Genomic DNA, 24,584 nt, shown 5'->3' with positions numbered 1-24,584 from the left:
AGAGATTACTTCCTTCATTGCATTTGAATCTCTGGCTCCTAGCGAAATGCCTGGTATATAGTAGGCACTTAATACATGCTTGACAGCAGATTGGTTGATCGCCCTCCAAGTTGACATTGAATATTTGATGTCTTTTCTTTGGATTCAATAAATACCCAAATTTTCCTGGATATCATCTAGCCCTCATTGTTCAATCTTGTCCACAAGGACAGGATAAGAAAATTTGTCCATTCTTTGCTGAGAAGTCGATACATTATAGCTATTGGATCCCCCTGATTAACTAGTCTAGTTACCCTGTCCAAAGGAGGAACAAGATTATTAAAAAACAACAAAATACACCCTCCCTTTTTCCTTGGTGTCTGATAAACATGCGATTCACAGTCCTTTGTAGTTGGTGCTCTTAGTTCTCATGACTAACTCTTATGAGAAACTACTAATATGAAAAACTTGTTTTCCTTTCATGTTCACTGTTCAGCTAATGGGGGCTCCTGAGTATTTCTTAATGCATTTATTTCAGGCTGTTTCCTTTTCTCATAACACTGTCACTCAGATGTCTTTGTAGGGCAATTAGTGGATTCTCTCCAAGTCCTAGTACAAACAGAAGCTGCCCTTGGCTGTCCTTTGTGTTGTTTCTCAAGCAAAAATACAATTACTAGAAAATTCTTATCTAATTAACATACCTACCTACTTTTTTTCTCTCCTCTTCTCCCTTTTAAATTTTAGAGATAATCTTTTGCTTCCTTGCCCATTAACTTGGAAGAGAGAGAATGTAACAAAAGCATTAAATCTAGAGTTAACTGAGCAGGAAGTTAAATATGGATTGAGGAAAGACACACTTTAGGACTGTGGAACAAGAGAAATTTTATACAAATACACATATGTCTACTATATCCAGTGTTAGTGGTCAGCCACAAAACCTTTGATAAGTAAAGAAGACTTAAAAAAAACCCAAAATCAATACTAATGATCTTTAGTAAAATCCACATAGATTAGATGATAGATTGATGAGTAAAGCATTTATCATATTCTTACTATGTGCCAGGTACTATACTAAACATTGGGAATGCGAATAAAAGCTAAAAGCACCTGCCTTCCTGAAATTATATTCTAGTATAAGGAGATAATACATTTAAATGAGCTCAAAGGCATGAAGGGTAGAGAAACCAAGAGAAGAGCAAAGGAGTAAGTATGGTGGGCTTAAGTACAGGAGCTCACTATTTGGAAGAGAGAGAAACAATGCAGAAGGCTGAAAAGTTTGAAGGGGTTGAGGCAACTCCCAAAGTAGATAGTCTATTGGGAAATGATGAAGATTGATGAGTTGGGAGTCAAGCTAGGAATGTATTGAAGATGAGTTTTCATTGAAAAAAAAATAAAGATGCTGCAAAAAGCAGAACCCTTTGAAAAGTGATTGAAAATAAAATTGAAAATGCAAAAACAACTTGGGAGTTACCATTATGTACAGAGACTTTTGCTAGCTTTGAGTCCTAGCATAGAATATTCTCTGGAGGCCAAAAGAGATGAAAAATGTCTTATCTAAACCTTAAATTCACCAATTCTTTGATCCAGCCAGGGTCACTCATTTTAAACAGAAGCAATTAGTTTTACTGAAATCAAATAATGGAGTAGATAGAACGGTCACGAGAGCTCCTCTTTCAGGGAATATATTTCTTTTCATTCAGTGACATCAGGAACTTTTATCAGTTGAAATACAGGATCTGAAAGCTAATGCTAGCAACAAATCATAAAGTTTATTGAACTCAAGAAAGACTCCAAATCAGTTCTTTCAGAGTTTATGCCTTCCCAAGGCATTCTGGGACATCTTATTCTAAAATCCATTCCCCAGTATACCAATGAAGATAAGTATTAAATTGACAGGGGAAGGGAGGAAAAATGGGTAGGGAAGCTTAGGCACACTAAGAAAGGAAATAATTGAAATTTTGTCCATTTTTAATCTAAAATCCTGTAGTCTAGTCCAGTCCAGTACTGGGCCCCCAGGGCCATCCTGGAATCAAAGCAGGCATTTAGTAAATGCCTATTGATCAACAGATTACTCCAACGTACAGATTATCCCAGAGCCCTTGAACCAGTCTAAATCTCAGTGGTCTATGTGAGGGTGAAATTAATTTAGTTCTGTCTTTCTATATTCTAATAACTTTAATAGTATATCCTGAGGTTTAGATTAGCTAGATGGATTTTTTTAAGGGTTTGTAGTTTAGAGATATCAGGAGAACTCTAATTTTGCATTTAGTCTCTAGACATTTTCTCAGGGTGGGAAAGTGGGCTGCTCCTAGAGAAGACCACAATGGAACTCATGCCTGGTTCCTACTCCTTGAGGGTCTCCCTACCATAGTCAGAGTTCTAAAACTTCTGGCTTCTCAGGCAAGCACATTTGGACCAAGGAATATCCTTGAACCCTGGGTACAAGACTAGAATGAGGGAGAAAACTCTTTGCTCAAAATAGCTGCCCCTGTGAGTAGGTACCTGGGGACACCACCAGGATTGTTACTGGAAAAGCCATTGCTAGGGGATGGATTAAGGAGAAGTCAGGCTGGGGAGGGGCCCAAACAAGGTGCAGATACCATGGGGATAAAACACATACTTCCCTGTGTGCTGCTTATTATTTTAACCAATAGTTCTTCATAACTACGTTCTAAATTCAGTATTCTTAAACCTGTTATGTCCTCTAAATTGTGGTATCCTAAAAAAAAGCCAAATTGCTCTGCTCTATTTATGGTCCATAGAGGGTAAACCACAAGACCTAGTAAACTTGGCTATCAATGTTGTTGGGGTAGCTAAGTGGCTCAGTGGATAGACTTAGAGTCAAAAAGACCAGATTTCAAATTCAGTCTCAGACACTCACTGGCTGTGTGACCCTGGGCAAGTCATTTAGCTACTATTTGCCTTAATCCTCTTGAGAAGGAAATGGCAAACAATTCCTGTACCTTCCCCAAGAAAGGCCATAAAGTGTCATGAAGAGCCAGACATGATTGAACAGTAACATTGTTACTTAGATACTCACAAAGTAATTTCTGCATAGCTAAAATGATTTATAAATTGGTAAAACATCCACTTAATACACTAAATTTTCTACCATTTTCCTCTTCTATTACAATCCTCGTGAACAGAACCTTCTGTATTGTGAATTATATAGTAGTCCAGAACTATCATTGATCCTGTGTGTTCTTTTTTGTCTCTCTGAAAGTGTATAAAGATTGAGTAAGTGCCTCAGTTTTTTTTTCTGCTTTTCCACCTTCCTTGATAAGAGTTTAAAATGTTTGCATATTATATATTACATACATATCATAAATGTGTGTGTCTGTATATATATACATATTAAAATTAATTATATAACATAAAATTTAAACCTGCTATGCTAAGTATTTAAAATAAAATTGCTTAGATAATTTATTCAATATTGACAATATCATGTAGCATATAAAATACCTTCCTGGAAAGGTCTAGATTCATAAAAGAACTTGGAGTTATAGTCATTTTAACTATAAAAAGGGCTATAATGAAGAATGAACAAATGAAACATTTATTAATCATAATGGGTAAAATACTGGGCTGTTTGCAATACAACTTCAAAGAGAAGAAAGTCCCTGCCTTCAAGAAGCTTATATTCTAATAGGGAAAGAAAAAAATATATATATACAGGTACATGTGGTTTGGAAAGTTATAAGAATAGTGAGGGCAGCCATGGGGGAGCAGACAATAAAAGGTATTCTAGAATCAGGGACTGAGTTGATTTTATAATGGTTCTAGAACTGGAAAGGTGGAGGAAGGGGGATGTAAGGTATCTAGCAAGATGCCTGGATAGTGAAAAGAAGCATAGGTGGAGTCAGTGTAATGAATTGTAATGGTGATTTTTCTGGTGAAAAGCATGAGGAATTTAAAAGACCCATATCCCTAATATCTCTCCATTCCAACTGTCCACAAAAGTGGCATTTATTTGGCATAAATTTATGCTACCAGGTGTTTGGGGTGCTGATGTATATATTTTGACAGTTGTTCCCAATGTAACACAGTATTTAGAAAGAAAGGACTCCATTGAACCCCGGTATTCAGTTGTTTTTTGTTTTTTTTTTTTTTTCATTTTTCCTTAGACTTTCCTACAGTACTTTCATGCTTCAAAAATTTCAGGTTTTCATCCTTGTGGGTACTCTCTCCAATAAAGCATTTAACTAATAATTATTATATGTACCTATTATGTATCAGGTATTATCCTCACCACTGTGGATATGAAGAGAAAAAATGAGAAGCTTACCTCAAGGAGCTTAAGTTTTAAAGGAGAAGATGTATATACATATATATTTTATATAGATATAGAGAGATGTATATGTGTGCACATATACCTTATAGACATTTTAAAATTACATGTAAAATTTAAGTGAATAGAAATTAGACTTCTGATTTCATTGGCATAAAGAAAAGAACTTTCACTAATACAGATAGGCCCTTTTTTCCCAACTCCTAGCCTTACAGAGATTCAGCCTTAGAGATAATTCATATACATACAACAAAAACTGCATTCTGCACATAGGTCAGTCTCTGTTATTTAAGTTTGAACCCATTCACTCAAGAGATCTAAGAGGGTAAAGAAGAATGTTTGGAGAGGAATATTTTTTTCCTTTTTTCTTCATATTCCTCTAAAGTAAATTTTTATTTGTAGGAGCTAACAAATACTAGATAATTTATGGAAATTGAGGTACTTGTCATGTGACAGTGAAGAAAACAGTCAATGGGGGGTTTCAAAACAATAGAGAAAAGATCCCTCAATTCTTAAAGGTATCCTTGAACTGAGAGGTAGTAATTGTTGATGAACTAGCAATGTTCAAATGGAGCAGAATTTTATGTATTACATATAGAATATCTAAAAAGACAAATGCAAGGATTGTGTTTATTTCCATTGAGAAGTGGAAGAATAAGAGAATGGTAGTTTGCTAGCCATGGAAGATGAAGTATCTGTATTAGAAACCTTCTATATCTTAGTTTTCATGAGTTTCTATGACTGGAAAAACTGATCATCTAATAATCACATTATATCAACAAACTTCTTGAAACTTAGCTGTCACTCCTTTAACTGACAAAAATATATTTGTTATGTGAAAAGGAATTCTTTATTCTCTTTTTTATTTTAATGAAATCAATTGAGAACTTGGACTTTTCCTCCCTTTGTTCTAATTTAATCAGAGACCTGGGAGTCTTTTTACTATGGAGATCGATAAAGATATACCGTCCTTGAGTGAATGGAAGGAGAAACCAGAGAGACAAGAAACAAGGTAGAAAAGGGAACATAGGACTTCCTGTTAAACATGGTGGCAGTCTAGACATAGGACTCTTCCTTTCCTCAGTACTTACCAATATAGACTACCACAAAAAAACAAACAAAAATTCATATGAACAAAAGTACTCTACAGTAGGGGGCAGAATTGAAGGTACGTGGGATTTGGGCATTTCCACACATATAAGGGAGTGAAAAAGCTTCTACAAAAATGTGAGCTGATCTACCGCCCCCCCCCCCCATACCCCACCACGGAGCCAGAGTCAGAGCCAGCGTATGCTAGAATCAGTGAGTGAGTGAAGGGTACCTCTAGAGTGAGTGAGGGGCACCTCTAGGTCATTGGCAGCTAAGACCACCAATGAACTATCACTTAGAGCAGCTAGACCAGAAACCCCAGCAGACTGAAGAGCCCAGACCATGGGCTCTCATGGGGAGATAGCACAGAGAAGGGCAGCACACAGTAGAAGCTGCAGATATTCGAGAACTGGCCTCAGGCAAAATCCTTGCTCCTTAGCTCCATACACAGAGAGCCTGCCATCCTCACTCAGATTTCTGATTGGAAAGGGAAGGAAAAACCACCATAGTGATGGCAAAAAGTGCCCAGGAACAACTTCCCAACACCAAGATAAAACAAGAAGAAGGGGTTGACCCTGGATAATTTTATGGAAGAAAAACCCAGACTAGAGAGGAAATATAAATAAATGAATCAAATCCTCCCCTACCCCCAAAAAAGGAAATTGTCTACAAGCTCTTGAAGAATTTAAATTGGAGCTTATCAAAAAGATGGAAGCCTTCTGGCAAGAAAAGTGAGAAATAGTTCAAAAATTTAATATAACAATTTAAAGGACAAGAACTCCCAATTGGAGAAACATCTAGAAGCCATAAAAAGCAGGATAGAGAAAAACCAAAAAGGAAAACCAGTCTTTAAAGACCAGAATTAGGCAATTGGAAGCCAATGATCTTGCAAAACAGCAAGAATAAAGCAAAGTCAAAAGACTGACAAAATAGAAAAACCATAAAATATCTCACTGACAAGATGACAGATCAGGAAAACTGATCACAAAGAGACAATTTGAGAATAATTGGTCTACCTGAAAAGCCAGAAATAAACAGAAATCTTGACATCATACTACAAGAAATTATCCAAGAAAACTGCTTTGATGTTCTTGAACAAGGGGGAAAAATAGACATTGAAAGAGATCATAGAACACCCTCTACACTAAATCCTTAAAAGACAACTCCCAGGAATGTAATTGCCAAATTCAAAAGCTTCCGAGCTAAGGAGAAAATTATATATATATATATATATATATATATATATATATATATATATATATATATATATATATAATATATATATATATATATATATATATATATATATATATATAATATATATATATATATATATATATATATATATATATATATATATATATATAAGAAGCCAACAAGAGAAAATTCACATATCAAGGAGCACCAATAAGGATTACACAAGATCTGGCAGCTTCCACACTAAAGGACCACAAGGCTTGAAATATGATATTCAGAAAGGCAAGAGAATTATGTCTAGAAAAAAGAACATAAAAGGTGAACGCAAGGCCTGAAAGTGTGTGGGAGTTGTTTTTTGTTTTGTTTTGTTTTGTTTTCTGTCTAGTGAGCTGAGCTGAAGGTGTCCTACTACTTAGGTATGTGTGAAGATTTTATTTTTTAATTTTTTAAAAAATTTCCTTCGATCCTGTGTTGATTCGTTGGGTGAGTTACTGAAGATGTGAAGGAGAAGGCTTGCATTGCTGGACTTCTGGCTGAAGACCACCAGGACTCCCAAGCAGAAGCCAGGTGGTCAGTTGGACTTCTTCTGATGACAGTTAGAGGGTAGCTAGTTAAGCAACTTATTTCTCTACCTCCTTCCTATATTTCCCTCCTTTTACTATATTCCAACTAAACTAAATTTTTAAAAGCTGTAACAGTTTCCTTTGGCTTAGAGGATAATATTTTAGATATTAATTTACAACTCTTTTATTAGTCAAAACCCCAATATAACCCTTACCATTAATTACCTATACTAAAGATTTTTCTAGTTTGATAGGACCTGCTAGCACATGAATAGAACCTCTTAGGACCAAGGATTAACTTTAGGCAATAGGGAGGCAGAGGAGTAGAAATGTTTTCTCAACATAAAATCCTAGGCATTTTTATTGGCCATCCCTCATGCATCCCCACTGGAATACTTTCCTTCTTTGTCTCTGCCTCTAGTTTCCCTTCCTTCAAATCCCAGCTAAAAACTCACATTCTAAAGGAAGTCTTTTCAAATCTCTCAATTTTAATGCCTTCCTTTGGTAATTATTTCCAATTTAACCCATACATCGATAACTTATGCAGAATTCTTTTGCCTGTTGCTCCATCAATACATTGTGAGCTCCTCAAGACAGGAACTGTTTTTTGCCTTTTTTTATTATCATTAGCATTTGGTAGTTATTTAATAAAAGCTTACAGAGGAAGCTTTTTTTTGTTTTTGTTGCTTTCGTGGCGAGTGTAAAAAGAATCAGTTCATTTCCAGGATTTATCTTACATAGGAGAATTTTCGTTAACAGAAACCTCTTTAACACATCACTTAGTGTGTATATAATTTGGGTTTGGTCTATTCTGAACCTTTGTCATTCACCCACTGGTACAATGTGATTCAAGTCTCTCCTCTCCAGAGAATTCATCAAATGTCCATGTTAATACAACTAATAGCAGCATGATGCCTTGCTCAAACTGATTTTTTTTTGTTTCACTTACTTTAGTGCCCCTGCTGCTGCTTTCATATTTTTATTTATAGCAAATCCCCAGATTCTCTATCTGGTTGCCTTCAACTGCCCGCAAGGTGAGTGCTCTCAATAGCAGTCATGCTCAGTTCATGTTAACTAAACTCTGTCCAGGAAGGAAAAAGACTTGTACAAGAATATTCATAGCTGCGCTCTTTGTGGTGGCCAAAAAATTGGAAAATGAGGGGATTCCCTTCAATTGGAGAATGGCTGAACAAATTGTGGTATCTGTTGGTGATGGAATACTATTGTGCTCAAAAGAATAATAAAGTGGAGGAATTCCATGGAGACTGGAACAACCTAGAGGAAGTGATGCAGAGTGAAAGTAGCAGAACCAGGAGAACACTGTACACAGAGACTGACACATTGTGGTACAAGAGAACGTAATGGACTTGTCCAGTAATGGCTTTACAATGTCCCTGAACAAACTGCAGCAATCTATGAGGGAAAAAAAAACAAACAACTATCCTCAAGCAGAGGACAAACTGAGGGAGTAAAAACACCAAGGAAAAGCAACTGCATGACTACAGAGGTTGAGGGGATATGATGGAGGAGAGACGCTAAATGAGCACCCTAATGCAAATACCAACAACAAGGAAATGGGTTCAGAGCAAAGACACATGTGATACCCAGACAAATGGCGCTTCGGCTAGGGAAGGGGTGGCGGGGGGTTGGGGGGGAGGAAAAGAAAATGATCTGTTTCCAGTGAACAATGTATGAAAATGACCAAATAAAATAATGTTTTAAAAACTAAAAAAAAAAAAGATGCACCAGAAAAAAAATCTCTGTCCAGGGCAATGGTATGCTGGTTTGTACTTTCCAATACTGTAAATCAGTATTGTGTTAAGTACACACTCTTACTAGCAATAGCCAACCTACTCAATAATTCTTTGAATTTTTAATAAAGACATAACATAAAATATCAGAGGAAAGAGCCATAACAATTGATTCTTTCTCAGAACAAATCACCAATAGATATTTAGTTGAAAGAAAATCTTCCCTTCTTCCCCAGTTTTCTTCTATTTGAGCCTCAAAATATCAGCTATCAACTTTTGATTGTGGTCATCAGCATTTGATTGAAATCCCCTGTAAAGGCAATCCCTTACTTCTGAAGAAAACCATTTTGATCTTTGGATAGCTCTAATTGTGAATTTTTCCTGACTCGAGTATACATTTTCCTCTTTTAACACTTCTACTCATTACTATGAGTTTTGCCTTCTAGTACCTATCAGAACAAAATCATTTTCTTCTCCATATGAAATATGTCCCAACCTGCTTTTCCCATTCTCTCTTCCCCATTCCTTCATCAACTTTCTGTTCTCAAGACTAAAAATTCCTAGATTCTTGAATGAATCCTTATAGGGCATACTTTTGAAGTTATAAACCATTCTTATTGCCTTTCTTAGTATGTTATTGCACTTATTAACACCCTTCACATAATGTGGCACGCAGAATTAAGCATGACTATAGAGAGGTGTGCTATTCAGCAAGACTTTCATCTTATTTCCTGTATACTGTAAAGATGAAATTTAATGGTTGGACAATAATTTTATGAAATTATGTGGTCACCAATATTTATTATATCTTGACTCAGAAATTTATTTACAAGTATTTACGGAGAGGAAACAATAAAGAAGAGAAATGTGAGGGGGATAGAGAAGTTATTTATCCTATTAACCTAAATGATTTTCCCCAGGTCTGCTTAATACAGGCAGAGATTAATTAGCTCTCAACCAGGAAGGCTGGTGGTAAGTAACCATATGGCCTCCTCCAAAATAGAAGCTCGTCTCTTAAGAAATTAAAAAAGTAGTCAGCCTTTCACTCACCCAATAAAGTATTCCAGGAGTGAGAGTCTAAGTTGAAGCTGAGCTCCATACCCAGGATTCAAGACAGTCTCTAGCAAAGCTCTAGTGAACACTCCTCAGTTAGAATACTATCTCCAGAAGACAATCTCTTCAGATTATTTTCTCAAAGACCATCTGCTCTGAGGGAGTGCAGGCTTGTTTTTATGGTGACTTCTTGTCTCCTACCCTCTTCACAGGGCCCAATCACAGTTTCCAAATTGTCTAGCACTGCCTAGAGGGAAGTGTCTATAGGATCAACTTCTCACCTTCTGAGGGTGAATTTCTCATCAAAAAGAGTCATGATTTCCTGATTGAACAGTTTCTAAGAGTGTGAACTCTTGAGTGAACTCTTGAAAAAATTCACAAGTCTCTGATTGATTGTGTTAAAAAAGGGTGGAGCTCTCTAAGTATCTTTCTGGCTTCTCACCTAGCACTAAGTAGGGTGTTCAATCTTTTGTTGTTTTAATTTAAAAGATAGACAAAGGAGAGCTAATCCTGTCTTCCATCTAGTGAGGTACTAAGGAGGGGTACTTAAGTTAATGTTAACCAAAGTGTAAACTCCAACTAGGCAAAAAGAATAAAGAATTCCCTTTTAACAAGGAAAAAGAGGAAAAGAAGATGAGGAATACAAAGAAAAAGACAAAGAAGGAAGAGGAAAAGGAGAAAAAGGAGGAGGAGAAGAAAGAAAAGGAAGAGGAGGTAGACAAAGGACATTGGGGGAAGGAGAAGGAATAAATTAACTTGGACCCCAAATCATCACATCCATCCCCCCCCTTTTTTTTTAACTAAGAGTAACCAATAGTCTGGATGGCTTTGACTGTGTTATAAATAAGGAGTATTCCATTAAAGGAATCCTTCTAGTTCATTAAATATTTCTTTTTCTTCTACAGAAAATCAGGCATCTAGTAAAAGTAAATCTGTATTATACCAAGATATGCACATGCCATGAGAATAATTGACAGTTCCTCAAGATCTGGGTAACTTCCTTAGGGCCTTCTTCAGCAACCAAGTCTGCTGACCTTCCATCACTCTGATGCAGCACAGAGTGCCTGCAGCCTCCTAAACATCATCATCATTGGCCTTTTGAACATTCTTCCTAGGGTAGAACCAGATGGAGAGTTTCTAAATTGTACACATAAATAGGAAAACTGGATTGTATGCCTCCCAGGGGTGTCACTGTGAAAACATACACCTGTAATTAACTTAAGCATCCACTGGATTTCACCTGGGCTTTAGAGTAATATAACTGACACACAAGAGGGATGGGTTGCCAGATTCAGAGAAATGTGGGTATTGATGTTCTTAGAGGGAGCTGGTTGGCAGCAGGTACACACTTAGTTTCCAAAATCATTCATTAGCCCTGGATGTCTAAGGAACTATTGTTTGCAGAAATTCCAGATGCCAGTCACTCACAAGAATTCTCATTTTGACTATTTGAAAAATAGTATTGCTTTCTCTAAAAAGGTAATATGATTCTCAGTAATACTTTTTCTCAGAAATTGAACAATATCTTCATCATTTGACTAAATTATACTCAGCCACCTTTACAAGGCACAAAAATGTGTTCATTAGAATTCAAACTCAGACAAGACTCTACTTAAGAGGCACATCACTGAGTATCTAGTCAGGAACATATCTAGTTTTCTAAAAGGTGGCTTTGAAAGTTACATGAGAAACTATTACAAAATGACTATACCAGCATGCCTCAAAGAATACTGGGATCTGTACACCATCACTCCTCTCTATACTTTATGTCAGAATTCATTATTCTTCTTGGTATAAAACCCTAACTCTCAGGTAACCCTTAACCCATTCTTCCTTTATAAAAATCTCAGGGATGGGACTGACTACTTCCCTTCAACTCTTCCCTATTGGAACATTTCTGGTAGGGGGAAAGAAACACTAAAGGTGGTGTCAAAAAAAGTTGGTTCAGTTCTTGACTGTCTTCTATGACTTTGGGCAAGTAACTTCTGTTTTCTCATCCTCAATTTATAAAATGAAGAATTTTATTATGGTCTCATCTACCTCTAAAGAATGGTGCTATAATCCAAAAAGTCTCCTAAATTGAATATGTCATAGGTTTTTATTTACCTGATTGTCTTTATACAAATATGTAGTCTCTTTGACGAAACTAGAAAAAATATACCACAGAAGGAAAAAAATAACAAACATAAAAAGTTTTACAAATTAAAATTTCCCCTTATGTTTGTTGGAATGTGAATAAAGCTAGACCAGACCTCTTTGGAGTCATGAGCAGGGATTGTTAAATTCTTGCCTTTATATCCTTAGCATCCAGTATCCTACCTTTGCACATCACTCATACTAAATGGAGGTTTTTTTTTTTACTTGTATTGAATTCTCAACTATATCATTGATTTGTCCCTTCATTCTTCCTTTGCAAGATAGTCATGCCCAGCTTCTTTAATAATGGCCTTTCAGAGACTTCCAGGTAAGCATGGCGGTAGTCTAAAAGCGAGTCACTTACCCTCCCCAGCACACACCAACAAGGACTACCCCAAAAGACCTTAAGAATAATTTTCAGAGGAGTGGAGTAGTACAGTGGGGCACAGCATTGAAGGTGCATGGGATTGGGGCTTTTCCCATCTATAAAAGGGTGAAAGGGCTTCCACCCAAATGTGAGCCAATCCCCCCTCTCCCCCCCCCCACACTTAAAGAGCCAGAGCCAGAACATGCCAAGATGAGCGAGCAAGAGGCATCCCTGAAGTGAGCAAGGGACACCTCTGGTTCCTTGGGAGCGGACTAGGACCATAGGGGACCCATCCCCAAATCAGCTTGGAGGGAAACCCCAGTGTGTGAGGGATTTCAGACCTTAGGTACCTAGAGCCAGTGTGCCCACCAGAACCAGGGAGTGAGTGAGGAGTGCTTCTGAAGCGAGCAAGGGGCACTTCTGGGTACTTGGGAGCCAATGGGAACCACTGGAGAACCGCCCTTAGGGGAAGCTGAATCAGAAAACCAGGCGGGCAGGAAAAAGCACATCCTCGGTTCCCCTGGGAAGGAAGCACCCAGAAGAGCTGCAAAGGAAGGAAAAGGAGATTCAAGAGCTTGCCTTAGGCAAAAATCCTTGCTCCTTAACTCCATACACAGAGAAGCTGCCCAGTTGACTCAGATTTCTGACTAAAGAGGAAAGAGAAAACATCCAGGAAAAATGGCTAATTGTGCACAGGAGCCTCAATATTCTTCCAAAAAACCCCAAAAGAAGGCTGTGACCCTCAAAAATTTTTACGGAGGAAAAACCCAGGCTACAGAGGAAACACTGGACTAAATTCAAACAAAGGCAAGCCAAAAAAAAAAATAGAAACTGTCCACAAGCCCTGGAAGAGTCTCAAATGTAACTTATCATCAAAAAGATGGAAGATTTCTGGAAAGAGAAATGGGAAATGGTTTTAAAAAATGAAGAAATCATAGCTGAATATCAAAAGGTTAAAGCAGAAAAACAGGTCTTAAGGACCAGAATTGAGCAACTGGAAACCAATGATCTTGCAAAACAACAAGAATTAATAAAAACAAAGTCAAAAGATAAACAAAATAGAAGAAAACATAAAAAATATCACTGACAAGGTGACACATCAGGAAACAGAGGAAGGAGAGATAATGTGAGAATCATTTGTCTACCTGAAAACCCCAAAATAAACAGAAACCTTGACACCATACTACAAGAGATCATCCAAGAAAACTCCCCTGAAGTTCTAAAACAAGGGGGGGGGATAGACATTGAAAGAATTCATAGAATACCCTCTACACTAACCCCCCAAAAAAACAAATCCCAGGAATGTAATTGCCAAATTTCAGAGCTCTCAAGCTAAGGAGAAAATCCTACAAGAAGCCAAAAAGAAATAACTCAGATACAAAGGAGCACCAATCCGGATCACACAAGACCTGGAAGCTGCCACACTGAAGGACTGCAAGGTCTGGAACACGATATTCATAAAGGCAAGAGAACAGAGTCTTCAACCAAGAATCACCTATCCATCAAAACTGACTATATACTTCCAGTTGAATGTGTGGGCATTCAATAAAATAGAAGATTTCCAAGTATTTGTAAGGAAAAGACCAGAACTAAGTGGAAAATTTGATATCTAAACACAGATCAAGAGAAACATGAAAACATAAATATGAAAGAGAGGGAAAAGGAGAAAAATGCTTTCTTTTTTTTGTATTCAAACTCCTTTCTTTAAGGACTACAATTAGATAAAAAATACACACACACACACACACACACATACACATATATATATATATATATATATATATATAGAGAGAGAGAGAGAGAGAGAGAGAGAGAGAGAGACCTGATTAAAAGGGATAGGGAAGGTAAATACCTCCTGATAAAGGGGAGTATAGATAATGAAGTAATATTACTAATCAATATGTATGCACCAAATGGTATAGCATCCAAATTTCTAATGGAGAAACTAGTAGAATTGAAGGAGGAAATAGATAGTAAAACTAAACTAGTGGGAGACTTGAATCTACCAGTACCAATTTTAGATGAATCAAATCAAAAAAATAAATAAGAAGAGGTAAAAGAGGTGAATAAAATCTTAGAAAAAATAGTTAGTAGATATATAGAGAAAAATAAATAGTGACAAAAAGGAATATACCTTCTTTTCAGCAGCACATGGCACATTCACAAAGATTGACCATATACTAGGTCATAAAAACATGGCATACAACTGCAAAAAAGCAGAAATAAGAAATGCAACCTTTTCAGATCATAAGGGAATAAAAATAATAATCAGTAAGTGTACATGGAGAGCCAAATAAAAAATTCATTGGAAATTAAATAATATGATACTCCAAAATCAACTAGTCAGAGAACAAATCATAGAAACAATTAATAATTTAAATGAAGAAAATGACAACGGCAAGACATCCTTTCAAATTCTATGGGATGCATCCAAAGCAGTACTCAGGGGAAAATTTATATCCTTGAGTACATATATTAACAAATTAGGGAGGGCAGAGGTCAATTAATTGAACATGCAAATCAAAACACTTGAAAGCGAACAAATTAAAAACCCCCAGAAGAAAACAAAATTAGAGATCCTAAAAATTAAGGAAGAAATTAATAAAATCAAAAGTGATAGAATTACTGAACTAATAAATAAGACTAGAAGCTGGAATTTTGAAAAACAAACAAACAAAATAGACAAAATATTGGTCAATCTAATAAAAAAGAGGAAAGAAGAAAATAAAATTAAAAGTATTAGGGATGGAAAGGGAGAACTCACCTCCAATGAAGATGAAATTAAGGCAATCATTAAAAACTATTTTGCCCAATTTTATGGCAAAAATATGCCAATTTAGATGATATGAATGAATATTTACAAAAATATAAATTGCCTAGATTAACAGAAGAAGAAATAGAATTCTTAAATAATCCCATATCAGAAAAAGAAATTGAACAGGCCATCAAAGAAATCCCCAAGAAATAATCCCCAGGGCCTGATGGATTCACAAGTGAATTCTATCAAACATTCAAAGAACAGCTAATCCCAATAGTATACAAACTATTTGAAATAATAAGCAAAGAGGGAATTCCTCCAAGTTCATTTAATGACACAAATGTGGTACTGATCCCAAAACCAGGCAGGCTAAAAATAGAGAAGGAAAACTACAGACCAATCTCCTTAATGAATATAAATGCAAAAATCTTAAACAGGATAGTAGCAAGTCATCACAAGCATTATTCACTATGATCAGGTGGGATTTATACCAAGAATGCAAGGATGGTTCAATATCAGGAAAAACATCCACATAATTGACCATATCAATAAAAACCAACAAAATCACATCATTATCTCAATCGATGCAGAAAAAGCATTTGACAAATTACAACACCCATTTTTATTGAAAACACTAGAAAGTATAGGAATAGAAGGGTCTTTCTTAAAAATAATAAACAATATCTATCTAAAACCAACAGCCAACATCATCTGCAATGAGGATAAACTGGATGCATTCCCAATAAGAGCAGAAGTGAAACAAGGATGCCCATTATCATCTTTATTATTTAACATTGTACTAGAAACATTAGCAGGAGCAATTAGAGAAGAAAAAGAAATTGAGGGTATTAAAATTGGCAATGAGGAGACCAAGCTATCACTCTTTGTGAATGACATGATGGTCAACTTAAAAAATCCTAGAGAATCAACTAAAAAGCTAGTCGAAATAATCAAAAACTTTAGCAAAGTTGCAGGATACAAAATACACCCACATAAGCCATCAGCATTTCTATATATCTCCATCACATCTCAGCAGCAGGAATTAGAAAGAGAAATTCCATTCAAAATCACCTTAGACAATATAAAATACTTAGGAATCTATCTGCCGAGACAAACACAGGAACTATATGAACACAACTACAAAACACTTTCCACACAACTAAAACTAAATTTAAGCAATTGGAAAAACATTAACTGCTCATGGGTAGGACGAGCTAATATAATAAAAATGACCATCCTACTCAAACTTATCTATCTATTTAGTAACATTCCCATTGTACTTCAAAAAAACTTTTTTTAATGAATTAGAAAAAAAAAACATAACAAACTTCATTTGAAAGAACAAAAGATCAAGGATATCCAGGGAAATAATGAAAAAAAAATACAAAGGAAGGTGGCCTTACAGTCCCAGATCTCAAAAAAGCAGTGGTCATGAAAACAATTTGGTACTGGCTAAGAGAGAGAAAGGAGGATCAGTGGAATAGACTTGGGGTAAGTGACCTCAGCAAGACAATCCATGACAAAGCCAAAGGCTCTGGCTTTTGGGACAAAAATCCACTATTTGATAAAAACTGATGGGAAAATTGAAAGACAGTATGGGAGAGATTCGGTTTGGACCAACACCTGTGACAAGAAAATCACCTTAAAAGACTGATATATATTAATTTAAGGTCGCCAAGGAATTCAGCTATGTAATTCCTAAATGAAAACTCAAATCAGCAGTCAACCTTTTATGGAGTTTTTAATTACAAACAGGAGGAAGAAAGGTATGAGAGAGAGAGAGAGAGAGAGAGAGAGAGAGAGAGAGAGAGAGAGAGAGAGAGAGAGAGAGAGAGAGAAGGGAATAGGGCTTAAATATCTCCTTTGTTTAGGCTGGGCCAAAAGGCCCAAGCCCTTAGATAGCTGAGGCAAAGAAAAGAGATCAGTCCCTATCACTCACGTGACCAAAATGGAGAAACAGTCTCAGGGGCCTCCACCTCCAGCCTCCTTCAGAGCAAGCCTTCTCAGAGCACCACCTCTCAGAGCAAAACCTCTCCAACCCCTCCAGAGCCACCTTGCTCAGAGCAAAACCTCCTCCTCCTCTCCTCAGACCCCGCTATCTTTAAGGAAACCATCTAAGTTCCCTTCCCACAGTTCTCACATCTACCAATCACTGTCGATGTCTCCCTTGTGCCAATGGTGGTTCTAGTTTAACCCAGGACTGCCCAGAGGTCTGTGGCTTTGCTTTGCACATGTCTGTTGAATGTCATATTCTCAAATAATTAAATCTTGATCCTTTGCTGCAGCCCTTCCTAAATCCTGTTACTCTAAGTAGGGTGGAGACTGTATTTTCCAAGACCTGGTTCTGTCATTCCAAGTATCTCTATTGTATCAATTCTAAAATCAATCATGATTCAAAGAACTTCCTGTTCTATGCTTAAGCATAGGTCAAAGCCCTTTCCATTGTTTAGCAAAAGGTTTCTGTCCTAAAGTAGTCTTAGATAGGGAGGAGAAGGACCCTCCCTACCTAATGTTGGAAATGGGGAAATTTCCAACATTCATAAGTCTAAGAAATTTTAAGGTTTACACACCTCACACCCTACACCAAGATAAACTCAGAATGGGTGAATGACCTGAACATAAAGAATGAAACTATAAGTAAATTAGGTAAACACTGAATAGTATACATGTCAGACCTTTGGGAAGGGAAATATTTTAAAATCAAGCAAGACTTAGAGTCACAAAATGTAAAATAAATAATTTTGACTACATCAGATTAAAAATATTTTGTACAAACAAAACCAATGTAACTAAAATCAGAAAGTAAGCAACAAATTGGGAAATAATCTTCATAAGAAAAACCTCTCACAAAGTTTTAATTCTCAAATTTACAGAGCTAAATCAAGTGTACAAGAAACCAAGCCATTCCCCAATTGATAAATGGGGAAGGGACATGAACAGTCAATTTTCAGTCAAAGAAATCAAAACCATTAATAAGCACATGAAAAAGTGTTCTCTCTGATAATTAGAGAGATGCATATCAAAACAACTCTGAGGTATCACCTCACACCTAGCAGATTGACTAACATGACAGCTATGGAAAGTAATGAATACTGGAGGTTATGTGGCAAAGTCAGAACATTAATGCATTGCTGGTGGAGTTGTGAATTGATCCAACCATTCTGGAGGGCAATTTGGAACTATGCCCAAAGGGCACTAAAAGACTGTCTGCCCTTTGATCCAGCCATAGCACTGCTGGGTTTGCACCCCAAAGAGATAATAAAGAAAAAGACATGTACAAAATTTTCATAGCTGTGCTCTTTGTGGTGGCAAAAAAATTGGAAAATGAGGGGATACCCTTCAATTGGGGAATGGCTGAACAAATTGTGGTATATGTTCGTGATGGAATAATTTGACTATAATATTCTAGAACCAAAGGATAAAAGGGAAAATTAAAATAATCTACCAAACACCTCATAAAGAGATCCCCAAATGAAAACTCCTAGGAATATTATAGTCAAAATTCAGAGCTTTCAAGATGAGAAAACATTGCAATCATCCAGAAGATAATCATTTATCATGGAGTCCCAGGACAGATCATGCAAAATTTAGCAGTTTTCACACAAAAAGATTGGAAGGCTTTGAATATGATATTCCAGAAGGTCAGGGAATTAGAATCAGAGACAAGAGGCACCTATCCAGAAAAGATGAATATGAATATTTTTAATTTTATTTTTAAAAAATTAAAAATATTTTTCATGTTTACATAATTAATTTTTTTCTTTCCTCTCTTCCATCATCCCTCCCAGTGACAGTAAGCCCTTCCCCTGTGTTATACAAATGTTATCACTTATACCTATTTCCATATTAGTCATTTTTGCAATAAAGAAATCTTTTAAAACCAAAACCCCAAATCATATACTCACATAAACAAATGAAGTCATATGTTTTTCTCCTGTGTTTGTACTCCCACAGTTCTTTCTCTATATCTGGATATAATTCCTTCTCATAAGTCCCTTGGGATTGTTATAGTGGCAAAATCCATTACATTGGATTGTTCCATAATGTTTCACTTTCTGTGTACAATGGTCTCTTGGTTCTGCTCATTTCACTCTGCATCAGTTGCTAGAGATTCTTCCAGTTCATATAGAAATCCTCCAGTTCATCATTCCTTATAGCAAAATAGTATTCCATCACTGTCATATACCATAATTTGTTCAGTTATTCCCCAATCAAAGGAGAGCTCCACCCCATTTTCTAAATTTTTGCCACTATAAAAAGCACAGCTATAAATATTTTTTTGTACAAATACTTTTCCTTATTATCTCTTTGGGGTAAAAAACTAGTAATGATATTGCTGGACCAAAGGATATGTATTCTTTTAAAGCCCTTTGAGCCTTCAGAATGGTTGGATCAATGGTGAATATAAATCTTAAAGAGAAAACAGTTATTTAATGATATAGAGTACTTTCCAGCATTCCTGGTGAAAATATTGGAGCTGAATAGAAAAGATGATATTCAAATACAAGACTCAAGAGAAACAGACAAACAAACAAAACCACCATGAAATAGGAATCATGAGACTTAATAAGGTTAAAAAGAACTTTATCATTATTAGGGTAGTTAGAAGAAATCTACATAGACAGAGGGCATAGGATTGATTCTCTTATCTTGAAATGATCTTTAAAAATTGAAGTGATGATAAAAAGGCATGCCCTGGGAGAAGGCAGAAAGGAATGGAAGAATGGGGCTAGTTCTCTTGCATAAAAGAGGCATACAAGAAAGAGTTTTTAAAGCATAGGAAGAAATATTGAGGATGTGGGAAAAGGCAACATTTAAACCTCATTCTCTTCAGAATTGGTTCAAAAAGGAATTAAGATATTTATACCTCCAGTTAGGCATAGAAATCTTGTTGTTTTTTTTATCCAACATGGAAGTAGGAGGGAAGGAGATAACAGAATGGAGTTATGATAAAATAAAGGGTAAATTAAGGAAATCAGTGGTAAGAAGCAAAACATACTATTTTTCCCCCTGGGATATACATGTATTATAACCCAATACCCATTTTCATATTATTCATTTTTGTAATAAAGTAATATTTTAAAAACTCCATATCCTATATCCATATTAAAAAATACTTTTGAGGAGAGATGTGTGTGTGTGTGTGTGTGTGTGTGTGTGTGTGTGTCTGTGTGTTGAGAGAGAGAGAAAAGAAAGAGAAGCTGTGAATATGAATAGAATGAACTCACCCATAAAATGGAAGGGGGGATATACCAAAATCGATTAGACACAAGAATCCAATGATTTATAAGAAACATTTGAAAAAGAAATACACTTGAAAATACACTTGACAGAGAAAACACACTTGCAGTTAAAATAAGGCCCTATGGAAGAATCCATTATGCTTCAATTGTAGTTTAAAAAAAAAAAGATAGAAATCATCTCAAAATAAAAGCAGAACTAAATTTAATTAAAATAGATAATTAGAAAAACTACATTTTGCTAAATGTAGACAAAGAAATAATATAAAAATGTTTATATTTTTTGTGATAAAGGCCTCATTTCTCAAATAAATAGGGAACTTTATAATTAAAATTAATCTTGTAAAGTTATATTAAATTATAATTATTTTATTAGTAAAAGAGAGAGAAAAGGATTAAGAAAAAATATCAGGTAATCCCTAATTACCATAGGCTCCTGGCTATTCTGCTTTTTCAGTTCCTGGATTAAGCTCATTTTACAAGAGGTGGCAGGGGTGACCCAGCAAGATGACCCAGTCAGATAAGATAGAGATTTCCTCTTAGGAAGATACTCCCATCAAAAGATCAAGAGCTCCTTTTATATCCCCAATGACTCCTCCTACTTGGTTCTCTGATTTGGCAGTCTTTGTCAAATTTCTAACTTCCAGATACATAAGCAGACACATCACCCTTCATGCAGTGACTTCTGCCAGTCCATTCAGGAATTCAGAGCTTCAGTAGCCATGTGGACTCCCTCCTCACATGACTTGACAGTTCTTTCTTAATGCCCATGTGCAGGAAAAAGGGTTATATTTTTATATTAATTTCAAACAAATGTGAGTCAAATTTATAAAAACAAGAGCCATTCTCCAGTTGAAAAATAGAGAATATCAGCCATCAGCTTTCAGAAGAAATCAAAGCTCTCCCTAGTCATAAGAAGAAATGCTCTAAATCACTATTGATTAAAGAAATGTAAATTAAAACAACTCTGAGGTACCACCTCATTTTTATCAGAGTGACTAATGTGACAGAAAAGGAAAATAACAAACACTATCAGGGATGTGGAATAATAGGAACATTAAGGCATTATTGATGGAGTTATGATCTGGTCCAACAATTCTTGAGGACAATTTGGAACTATGCCCCAAGGGCTAGAGAACTGTGCATACCCTTTAACTCTCCCAAAGAGAGAAAAGGAAAAGATAAAGGGCCTTTTCAATATATATATATATATATATATATATATATATATATATATATATATATTCAATATATATACATATATATACACACACACACACACACATATATATATATGTATGTGTATATATGTATAGTAGCTTTATACAGGGTAGCAAAGAATTGGAATTTGTGGGTGTGCCCATCAGATATGACTGAATAAGTTGTATATGATTTGTTAAGTAATACTATTCTGCTATAAAAATTGATGAGCAGAATGGTTTCTGAAAACCCCAAGAAGATCTATATGAATTGATATAGAGTGAAGTGAGCAGAACCAGAAGAACAGTATTTGAAATAACAGCAATGTTGCATGATCAACTGTGAAAGATTTAGCTATTTTGGTAAATGCAATTATCCAGGAAAATTCAAAAGGACTCATGATGAAAAATAATGTTATTCTCTTCCAGAGACAGAACTAAGAAATTTTCTTTATTTTTTTTTGCCTTTTTAATGTGATATATCAAAATATATTTAGCATAACTTGCATGTATACATGGTATCATATTACTTCCTTTCAATGAATGGGGGAGGGTCTAGAGGGAAGGATAGAATTTGAAACTCAATAAAAAAAGAATGTTAAAATAATTAATAATTTGAACCTTAAAATAGATTAATTTGCAAGTTGGTAGAAGTACAATATCATTTTTTGTTGTCTCAACATTTTCCTATTTTGCATGGGAAAATACAACATACAGGTTATGTCTCTCTTTTCCTATTTTTGACCCAAGACATAGATGTGCCTGTGTTGTGTATCCCTACTTTATGCTACCTCATAATACTGAGTTTCAGGAGAGTCATGTATTCTTCCACATCTATGAGAAAGCTTTAGAGGATTATCCTCAAAAAATTAATGAACTTGATCTCCAATCTATAGGTTAGAGAAATTGGACTCAGAATTAATGATAGAAGTGAAAATTACTAATAATAACTTCCTGGAATTCTCTGATTGTTGGAGGACATAATTAAATCTTCAAGGTATGAGAATAGGTGAAATATATCACTTCAAATAATACACACCCATCCAGAGCTCTCTGGTTAACACATAGTAATTTAATTTGACCTGTATGGAAAGGTAGAAAATATCACAAGAATGGCTCCAGCTTTTTGCATGTTAAAAGCATCTGAACTTGAAGTATTTCATGATCTTAGACCTAAGAAATATATTAGAGATCACTTATTCCAATCCACTCTTCTTATGGATGAGGAAATGGAAGCCCAGAGGGGTTGAATCACATTTCCAAAGTTACATAGAAAGTAAATGGAGTAACCAGCATCCCAACCCAAGCCTTTTGATTCCAGTATGCTACTTACTGGGTAGAGCCTGTCTCTTAGTCTTTCCCCATAGGTGACAAGGACGATCCCTGAGGACAAAGACTGTTTTGTTTATCTTTGTATATCCAAAGCCTAGTACTGTACCTGGTCCATAGTAAATGTTTAATAAATACTTGTTGATTGATTGAATTGGAAGTTAGAGGGAAAAAAAAATAACCAAATCCTCAACAATCGAACTGGGTTGTGAAGAGCAGATGATTGTTAATGCCTAAAAGGTTATGAAAGTAGCCGAGGCAGAATGAGGATGAGACAATATTGATTTCTTTGCCAATGGATGAAGCTCTATTTTCTTAAGGTTATGTGTCAGTTAATATACAACAGCTTCTTACAGATCAAAGAAGACTTTGTTATCAAATCTTTATGAAGTGCTCACTACAGGGAAGCTCTTGTGCTAGAAGTGGGAGCACAAAGAACTCTACCCCCACAGGGATCTCTGTGGCATCATGCAGATGTATTCACTACCACAAAGGATAATTGAATGGAAATGGAAATAGAACAACCAGTCTTAGTAAATCTAGCCATGTCAATCATAATTCTGTACCTGGCTTTTCAATATCACCGAGTTAACCTTAAGAGAATTCAAGAAACATATAGCTCTTCTGTGTATAAATAAGAACACTTTGCTATTTATGTATGGAAAAACTTACCTAACCTTTTGTCTAAATCATTGGCAGATGCAAATATGACTCACACTTAGCTCTTAATCAAAAGACATTCTCAACCGCACCAAGAAAAAATGGTAAAATTATTATGTATTAAATAGACTGGAAAAAAAAGTTGTATGATATAGTTCTCCAACTGGAATTATTTCCATAGAATTCTGAAGGTGTCAGGTTTTACCCTAGTCCAATTTCCTATAATATCAGATGGTAATGATGGTGTTAATTTTTGTTTGTTGGGCTTGAATATATTAATTAGGTGGTCACCAGGGATTTAATTTCTAAATCCCAAAATGAATTAGTAAAGTAAAATGTTATTTATGGTAGTTTTATTTACAATAGAGGGAAGATATTAAGGAATGAGAGAGAGAGACAACTCCGGCTTTCTCTGAGCCAGGTAGAAATTCTAAGGCCCTAATCAGGGAAAAAAGTCTCAAATGATGAGCTTTTTCTTGCTGAGAAAGGCAAGGTTACTAAGTCAGCCTTTCACTCACCAATGGTGACAATATAAAAGGAAAACTGTCTAAGGTCTCCTGCAAGAACTCCTCCAGGGATTCAGTTCCACAGCCAAGTCCAAGTGTTCATCTTTCAGTCTCTCCAAGTGAGAGTTCTTTGATCTAACTCGAATGGAATCTAATATTGTATCTCTTCTTCTGGCCTCTGGTGCTCTTTTTAAAGATCTTTTTCCCTTGTGTCATCACCCCTAAATTTCATATCTACCAATCACAGCAGACTCTGATCTCCAAGAATGCCCACTCTTTAATTCATACCTTCTTTGGTTAGATTATACCTTTTTTGGGTTAGTTCACCTTTTGTAGTTAGTTAACACCTTTTTGTAGTTAAAATGAACAGATATACTTCAAAATACTGAGTTACCACCTTTTGGGGATTAAAATCTAAAAATAGATTGTGGATTCTAATTCAATCTTCCCAATAGAGGAAGAGCTA

This window comes from Monodelphis domestica, chromosome 5, assembly GCF_027887165.1.
Source record: "Monodelphis domestica isolate mMonDom1 chromosome 5, mMonDom1.pri, whole genome shotgun sequence".
Taxonomy (NCBI): Eukaryota; Metazoa; Chordata; class Mammalia; order Didelphimorphia; family Didelphidae; genus Monodelphis; species Monodelphis domestica.
Note: the sequence above shows the minus strand (reverse complement) of the source record.